The following is a 9,659-nucleotide window of genomic DNA, read 5'->3' on the forward strand; positions in this document are numbered from 1 at the left end:
TGCAAATCCGGTACTACCGGAGACCCAAACCCACATGTTGCAACCTACACAGACAGAAAATGTACCACACAAGTACTCCCCGACCCTCCTAGCATGAAGAGACGGTGCCATGACATGAAGAATGAACAAACTTGCCCTAACCCTAGATCCAACAAGAACGAGGCAAAAATATGGGAATGAGGGGTAATATTGAGGTCCATGGCACGAGGGAGAGGAGGGAGAGGATCCCACCAAATGGAATCGGAGGAGAGTGACCGGAGAAGGAGATCGGGCGAGTCCCTCCGGCAGCGTCTCGAGAGAAGAGGGAGAGAGAAAAAGGAGAGAGCCACGTGATGAATGAGTATGGGGGAGAAAGAACTGCCCCCTGCCCTAAAATAACCCCTTGCGGCCCTGGCGGCGCTGTAATACCACAGTCATCGCGGTAGTACCGCTTAGCTAGGGGTAGTAAAATTTTACTACCGCTAGCTGAGCGGTAGTACCGCTCGTCCAACAGTAGTAAAAATTTACTGTCGTGCTCGGAGCGGTAGTATGATTGCAATCTCTGGCGATAGCTAGACGAATGCTGATGACAACGAACCTTCCCTTGCAACGGCACCAGAAGAATGCTGCTAGCACTCCCCGGCAACGGAATTAGAAGAATGTATTTGATGGCCCACCAGCGCGTGGGTTCACAACAGTTTTTGAGGGTGTAGTATTCGACCCAATTTGTTGGTTTGCACGATGGGAGGTGAGAGAATACTCTCAAGTATTAGTAGCTGAATTTGTCAGATTCAACCACAACTGAAAGATTAGTTTCTGCAAGCACAGTAACAACAACAAAGTAACGAGTAACGGCAGTGTAACGAGCAATAGCGACGGCAAGGAACAACAGTAGTGACAGCAGGAGCAAGTAGCAACAGTAGCAAGCGATAGTAATAGCAACAGTGGTAGCAGCAGCAGAGCAAAACAAGTAACAGCAGTAGCAACAGTAGTAGCAGCAGCAGAGCAAGACAAGTAACAACAGTAGCAACAGTAGCAGCAGCAGCAGCAGAGCAAGACAAGTAACAGTAGTAGGACAAACTCGTAGGCAATGGGTCGGTGATTTGTTTGGATGATATTCATCATGCAACAGCTATAACACAGAGAGATATGTGGCTAGCTCCCGTTCGTCAATGTGATGTAGGCATGCATTCCGTGTGTCGTCATACGTGCTTAGGGAAAAAAACTTGCATGACATCTATTGTCCATCCCTCCCGTGGCAGCGAGGTCCAAAAGGAAACTACGGGATATTAAGGTTCTCCTTTTAATAAAGAACCGGACCAACGCATTAGCACTTGGTGAACACATGAACTCCTCAAACTATGGTCATCACCGGGAGTGGTTCCGGTTATTGTCACTCCGGGGTTGCCGGATCATAACACATACTTCCTCCGTCCCAAAATTCTTGTCTTAAATTTGTTTAGATATGAATGTATCTAGTCAAGTTTTAGTATTTAGATACATCCATTTCTAGAAAAAGCTAAGACAAGAATTTTGGGACGGAGGGAGTAGTAGGTAACTACAACTTGCAAGATCGGATCTAAAACACACATATATTGGTGACAACATAATAATTTCAGATCTGAAATCATGGCACTCGGGCCCTAGTGACAAGCATTAAGCATGGCAAAGTAGTAGCAACATCAATCTCAGAACATAGTGGATATTAGGGATCAATCCCCATCAAAACTAACTCGATTACATGATAGATCCCATCCTACTCATCACCGCCCAGCGAGCCTATGAATAGATTACTCACGAACGACGAAGAGCTTCATGGAATTGGAGAGGGAAGAAGGTTGATGATGACGATGGCGATGATTTCCCCTCTCCGGAGCCCAAGACGGACTCCAGATCTGCCCTCCAGATGAAGAACAAGTGGTGGCGGCGCCTCTGTATCGCAAACGCGACGAAAACTTCTCTTTTTGTTTTTCCTGGGATGAAAGGGGACTTATAGACCTGAGATTGGGGGCGGCAGAGCCGTGTGGGCCCCACAAGCTTGCCCACCGCCACCAAGGGGGTGGTGGCGGAGCCATGGCTTGTGGCCCACTGGCCCACCCCGTGAGGTGGAACTTGGCACAAATATTTTTGATATTTTCCAAAACTGCTCCCCGTAAATTTTCAGGACGTTTGGAAAACTTTGATTTCTGCACAAAAATAACACCAAGGCAATTCTGCTGAAAACAACGTCAGTCGAGGTTAGTTCCATTCAAATCATGCAAATTAGAGTCCAAAACAAGGTCAAAAGAGTTTGTAAAAGTAGATACGATGGAGACGTATCAATCCCCCAAGCTTAAAACCTTGCTTGTCCTCAAGCAACTCAGTTGACAAACTAAGAGAGAAAGAAAAAGTTTTACAAACTTTGTTTGATCTTGTCATTGCAACTATGTCTAACTCCTAACCAGAATTTCAGCAAGATCACAAGTTAACCACATAAGCAAATGACACAAAGGTCTCACGGTAAACTAATATCAATGGCATAATCAGCTAACGAGCAAATAATAATGAGTTTCAAATACCAACACTTCAATCAAAACAAGCATGAAGCAATATGAATAGGTGGTATCTCGCTAGCTCTTTCTGAGACCGCAAAAAATAAATGCAGAGCACTTTCAAAGATCAAGGGCTGACTAAACATTGTAATTCATAGCAACGAAGATCCAGTCATAGTCATACTCAATATCAATCAAAAGCAAAGCATAAAAATGACAGATGTGCTCTCTAATTGGTGCTTATATAAGAGGAGGATGACTCAATAGGAAAATAAATAGACAGGCCCTTCGCAGAGGGAAGCATTGATTTGCAGAGGTGCGAGAGCTCAAGCTTTGAAAACAGAGATAATAATTTTGGGTGGCATGCTTTCATTGTCAACGCAATGCCCAAGAGTTCTCAATATCTTCCATGCTACTCATGCTATAGGCGGTTCCCAAACAGAAAAGTAAAGTTTTAACTCCCCCACCACCAATCAATCACACTCCACGGCTAGCCGAATCCTCGGGTACCGTCCATACTAACATCAATTCGGGGGGAGTCTTGTTTTACAGTTATGTTTTCGATTTAAGCGTGGAACTAGGCATTCAAAATACCGGTCCCTTTCTCGTGAATGACTGTGAATAAACACATGTCGAGGATAACACGCCTAGCATGGAAGATACCAATAGCCCTCTGTCACCACATGAGCGGTTCGGGCATGCAAAACAGATTATTTCTTGAAGGTTTAGAGAATGGAACATGCAAATTTACTTGGAACGGCAGGTAGATACCGCAAATAGGTAGGTATGGTGGACTCTCATGGAAAAACTTTTGGGTTTATGGAAGTGGATGCACAAGTAGTATTCCGCTTAGTACAAGTGAAGGCTAGCAAAAGACTGGGAAGCGACCAACTAGAGAGCGACAACGGTCATCAAGATGCAATGAGTTTGACTAACATGGAATGCAAGCATGAACAAGATATAAATCACCATGAACACGAACATCATATATGCTATGTTGATTTTGTTTCAACTACATGCATGAACATGCGCCAAGTCAAGCCACTTGAAACATTCAAAGGAGAATACCATCCTATCATACTACATCATAGTCATCTCAAAATATATGTTAGCATCCAAGACAAACCATTATAAGCTCTCAGCTAAATAAGCATGGCATCAGAAACTATGATCTCTAAGTTGTCATTGAAAACATGGTTCTCTCACAACAAAGCTAAATCTGGGTCGACAAGCTAGTCAAATTTACAAAAACAAAATAGATAGAGTTTATACCAGCTTTTCAGTCTCAGTCACTTCATCATATATCATCATTGTTGCCTTTCATTTGCACGATCGAACAATGTGAACAATAATAAGCGCATTGGACTAAGCTGAATCTGCCGGCAAACACAAAGGAGAAGACAAAATAATATGGCTCTTTGAAAGCTAAACAGGTAAGCATGCAAGAACCAATAAACATTGTAACCAATATCTTCTACCTTGACACAAAGAAAAAGAAAACTATTTACACGGGAAAGCTCCCAACAAGCAAAAGAAGAAAGGAAAATCTTTTTGGGTTTTCTCAAAAGGACACAAAACAAGAAAACAAGAAAACGAAAAGAAACTAGCATGGATAATAAAGTGGCAAAGTGTAAACACCGGCTAACAAAGTGAAAGCATAAGCATGAATGTAAAGTCAGTGAGAACACGTACTCCCCCAAGCTTAGTATTTTGGCCTAGCTTGGCCTACTCCCATGGATGATCCTGGCGAAACCCAAAGTCATAATGGGTGTTATACGGGAGTGCTGCAGCCACTGCCTGAATAGCTGCCTCACAAAGTCGAGCAGCAGTCGCCTCCCTCTCATACTCCTCTGCCTCTCCTATGGTTATGTAGTATCTTCGTTTTACCTGAAAGTCAAAGAAAGCAGGAGAAGGAAAGGTAATATGGAAAATACGCTGCCGGTTAAATATCAAGCAGTATAGGAGGGATCCATGATCTCTCTCAAGGAACTGGTAGCGTGTTAGAGCGACACGATCAAGGTAGGCTGTACGGAGAGGAGGGTCTTTTGGACGGATGGATACCCCAAGAAAATTTGCTAAGCGTGTAGCATAAACTCCACCTAAGAAATACCCTCACTGACATTTTTATTCAGCCTCCTTGCTATAATAGCTCCCATATTGAAGCTCCTGTCACCTGTTACTGCGCTCTTAAGGATACTAAGGTCGGAAGCGCATAGGTGACAATGTGCACCCTTGCCGTTAATGCACCTACCTATGAAGAGGGCAAGGTAGTGCAAAGCAGGGAAATGGATGCTTCCTATGGTGGCCTGCGTGATATCTCCGGTTTCTCCAACAGTTATACTGGAGACAAAGTCTCTGACCGAAGACTTAGGAGGATCATTAACACTACCCCAATCGGGTATCTTGGAAATCCTATTGAAATCCTCCAGATCCACGGTATAGGATTTATCGTACATATCAAACAGTATGGATGATTCACGATCAGCTAAAAATTTAAATCTACGTACGAAAGAGGCAGTGAGCATAGCATACTGTTCACATTTATCTAAGAGGAATTTTTCTAACCCGGCATTGCGGACAAGTGCATCAAACTCATCCTTGAAACGTGCTTCGATCATGAATTCATCGGAAGGCCATTCACATGGTTGTACCGGTGCGTCCCTTAGTTGAAAAGGTTCAGGCTCCCGAAAAGAGAGACGAGGACCCTTCTTACTTGAGGAACCACCATGAAACTTCCTCCTGAACATAATTTCCTTATGCTGAAATATTTGAAGTTCAAGAGAAAAGTGAATAAAGACCCACCACACCTTGTAGCAACTACTCCTACTAGTGCCTAGAGACCATATCACGCGCTAAAACTACTTGGGACCAGCTAAAATCAACTTTTCTAGCTCAAGAACAGGGTCACCAAGGTAGCAAGAATTTGCGAAGGATAAAGCACTAGAGCAAAAACTAATTGGACCAATGGAGGAGTCACTTACCAAGGAGTAATTTCCCCAAAACGGTTCGGAGAATGGTGCTTTGAGCAGGAAGATCGAAAATCACAGCCAAATGAGCAAGAACACGGGTTTGAGCTGCGAAACAATTTTTTCTGGAGGTGGAAGAAGAGGCTGGGAGCTGGAATGAGTGGAGGGGGTGCCTGTGGGCCCCACAAGCTTGCACCCCGCTACCAGGGGGGTAGGTGTCGGTGGCAGGGCATGTGGCCCACTGGTCTGGCCCCCAGGCCAGCTCTCAGGCCCAGAAATTTTCAAAAATTCCAGAAAAAATCATACTAAATTTTCAGGACCATCAGAGAACTTTTATTTTTGAGGTATTTTTCTCCGGGACGGTAAATAGAAAAAAGGAAAAACTAAACTAATTCTATCATTTTTATTCTAAGCAACAGAAAAGGAAAACTCAAAACAAAGGTATGTGACTCTCTGATTCATCCGTTTCATGGTCATCGAAAGAAATCCGTCAATGGGATTGATCAAGTCCTTGTGACAAAACCTTCTCGAATCGCAAAAGAGAACGGAGAATTTTCGAATGGCCACTAAGTCACCTCAATGGGGATATGTATCTCCCCAACAAGCAAATCATACTTCATCTTGACACGAGGAATAGGGCATTCAAAGCTCCCAATAAGAATCGATGAAGTCTTTTCTATAGCATTGATGCAATGTACTAGATATCGTTTCTTTGGAAAGTGCGCTGTGTGCTCATTACCGTTGACATGGAAAGTGACATTGCCTTTGTTGCAATCTATAACAGCCCCTGTAGTGTTTAAAAAGGGTCTTCCGAGGATGATATCCATGGCATCGTCCTTGGGATTATCCAAGATAACAAAGTCTGTTAAGATAGTGGTATTAGCAACCACAACAGGCACATCCTCGCAAACGCCGATAGGGAAAGCAGTTGATTTGTCGGCCATTTGCAGAGAAATTTCAGTGGGTGTCAACTTATCCAACTCAAGTCTACGATAAAGAGAGAGCGGCATAACACTAACACCGGCTCCAAGGTCACATAAGGCAGTTCTTACGTAGTTTCCTTTAATGGAGCAAGGTATAGTGGGCACTCCGGGATCACCAAGTTTCTTAGGAGTTCCACCTTTGAAAGTATAATTGGCAAGCATGGTGGAGATCTCAAGATCTGGTATCTTCCGTTTAGTAGTCACGATATCTTTCATGTACTTGGCATACGGAGACATCTTGAGCATATCAGTTAACCGCATCTGCAGAAAGACGGGTCTTATCATCTCAACGAAGCGCTCAAAATCCTCATCATCCTTTTTCTTGGATGGCTTAGGAGGAAAGGGCATAGGTCTCTGAACCCATGGCTCCCTCTCTTTACCATGCTTCCTAGCAGTGAAGTCAATCTTATCATACTTCTTAGGCCGTGGATTATCAGGATTAACCATATGTTCAATCTCCACATCCTCATCATTTCTAGGTTGAGCATTATTATGAACATCACTGTCCATATTGTCACCAGGTTCATGTTCATCACCAGATTGTGTTTCTGCATCAGACGCAGAAATATCATTAGGTTCTTCAGGTGTGACAGTATTTGGTGAACTGGTGTGCAGGTTTCTATCATCCTTCTTCTTCTCCTTAGGATGACTAGGTGTATCAGCATTGATTCCTTGAGAATCTTGATAAATTCTCTTAGGGTGGCCTTCAGGATACAAAGGTTCCTGAGTCATTTTGCCTCCTCTAGTAATGACTCTGACAGAGTTGTCATTTAATTCATTGAGCAGGTCATTCTGAGCTTTATGTACTTGTTCTACCTGGGTAGTCATCATAGAGGCATGTTTACTCAGAAGCTTCAGATCATTGACATTTCTGTCTACACAAGCACTTAAATGGCTAAGCGTACGAGCACTTTGTTCCAAATGTCTGCTAACATAATCATTGAAACTCTGTTGTTTGGCAACAAAGTTGTCAAATTCATCAAAGCATAGACTAGCAGGTTTATCAAAAGGAATATCACTCTCGTCAAATCTACGCAGAGAATTCACTTCTACTACCTGTATCGGGTTATCGAGACCATGGATCTCTTCGGTAGGTGGTAGATTTTTGACATCTTCAGATCTAATGCCTTTCTCTTGCATAGATTTCTTGGTTTCTTGCATATCTTCGGGACTGAGGAATAGAATACCTCTTTTCTTAGGAGTTGGCTTAGGAGGTGGTTCAGGAATAGTCCAAGCATTATCGTCGATCAAGAGGTTATTCAGTAGAGTCTCAACTTGTTCTACAGTTCGTTCCCTAAAAACACAACCGACACAACTATCTAGGTGGTCTCTAGAGGCATCGGTAAGTCTGTTAAAGAGGATATCAAGTATCTCGTTCTTCTTAAGAGGGTGATCAGGCAAAGCATTTTGTAGCTGGACGAGCCTCCCCCAAGCTTGTGGAAGACTCTCTTCTTGGAGTTGAGCAAAGTTGTATATTTCCTGCAAGGCAGATTGCTTCTTATGGGCAGGGAAATATTTCTCACAGAAGCAATAGACCATCTCCTGGGGACTACGCAAACATCCAGGAGCAAGAGAAGTGAACCAGGCTTTAGCGTCATCCTTTAGTGAGAAAGGAAACAACTTAAGGATATAGTAGTGGCAAATCTTCTCCTCGTTAGTGAAAAGGTTGGCTATTTTGGATAGTTTGGCAAGATGGGCTATGACCGTCTCAGACTCATAACCGTGAAAAGGATAAGATTCGACTAGAGAGATTATCTCAGGGTTGACAGAGAATTCATAATCCTTATCGGTGACAAAGATAGGCGAAGTGGCAAACTTCGGGTCATTTTTCATCCTAGCTTCCCGAGATTTTTCCTTCCACTTGAGAAGTAATTTCTCAGCGTCATAGGCATCCTTACACGCAAGAAAATCCTCAGCTATCTCTCCCTCCATAACGTAACCCTCAGGTATATAAGGCAATTCATATCTAGGAGAGCTAGATCTAGCAGGAGCAAAAGCAGGTTCTATCTCAATAGTATCGGCAATTTCAGAAGCATCACGAGCATTGGCAGTAACTCTAGCAATATGAGCATCAAGGAACACTCCTAGTGGAACATCAGGCAAAGGAGTATATCTAGCAGTATCAAGCATAGCATCATCAGGCAAAGCAGTATCGGGCATAGCATCTCTAGCAGTATCAAGCATAGCATCTCTAGTAGTAGTATCATAAGCATCATCAAGCACAGGCGACAAATCAAGATTTCTAGCAGGAGGTGATGTCGCAAACTTACTCATAACTGAAGGTGAATCAAGTGCAGAGCTAGATGGCAATTACTTACCTCCCCTCGTAGTTGAGGGCAAGACTTTGGTCTTCGGATCCTTCAGATTCTTCATAGTGATCAGCAGATATAAATCCCAAGTAACTCAGAGAATATAGCAATACCTCCCTGGCAACGGCGCCAGAAAAATGCTGATTGCAATCTCTGGCGATAGCTAGACGAATGCTGATGACAATGAACCTTCCCTTGCAACGGCACCAGAAGAATGCTGCTAGCACTCCCCGGCAACGAAACTAGAAGAATGTTGTTGATGGCCCACCAACACGTGGGTTCGCAGCAGTTTTCGAGGGTAGAGTATTCGACCCAATTTGTTGGTTTGCACGACGGGAGGTGAGAGAATACTCTCAAGTATTAGCAGCTGAATTTGTCAGATTTAACCACACCTGAAAGATTAGTATCTGCAAGCACAGTAGTAACAGCAAAGTAACGAGTAACGACAGTGTAACGAGCAATAGCGACGGCAATGAACAACAGTAGTGACAACAGTAGCAAGTAGCAACAGCAGCAAGCGAGAGTAATAGCAACAATGGTAGCTGCAACCGAGCAATTCAAGTAACAGCAGTAGCAACAGTAGTAGCAGCAGCAGAGCAAGACAAGTAACAGCAGTAGCAACAGTAGTAGCAGCAGCAGCAGAGCAAGACAAGTAACAGCAGTAGGACAAACTCGTAGGCAATGGGTCGGTGATTGTTTGGATGATATTCATCATGCAACAGCTATAACATGGAGAGATATGTGGCTAGCTCCCGTTCGTCAATGTGATGTAGGCATGCATTCCGTGTGACATCATACGTGCTTAGGGAAAAGGACTTGCTTGACATCTACTGTCCATCCCTCCCGTGGCAGCGGGGTCCAAAAGGAAACTACGAGATATTAAGGTTCTCC

The sequence above is a fragment of the Hordeum vulgare genome, chromosome 3H (assembly GCF_904849725.1).
Source record: "Hordeum vulgare subsp. vulgare chromosome 3H, MorexV3_pseudomolecules_assembly, whole genome shotgun sequence".
In the NCBI taxonomy this organism is placed as follows: Eukaryota; Viridiplantae; Streptophyta; class Magnoliopsida; order Poales; family Poaceae; genus Hordeum; species Hordeum vulgare.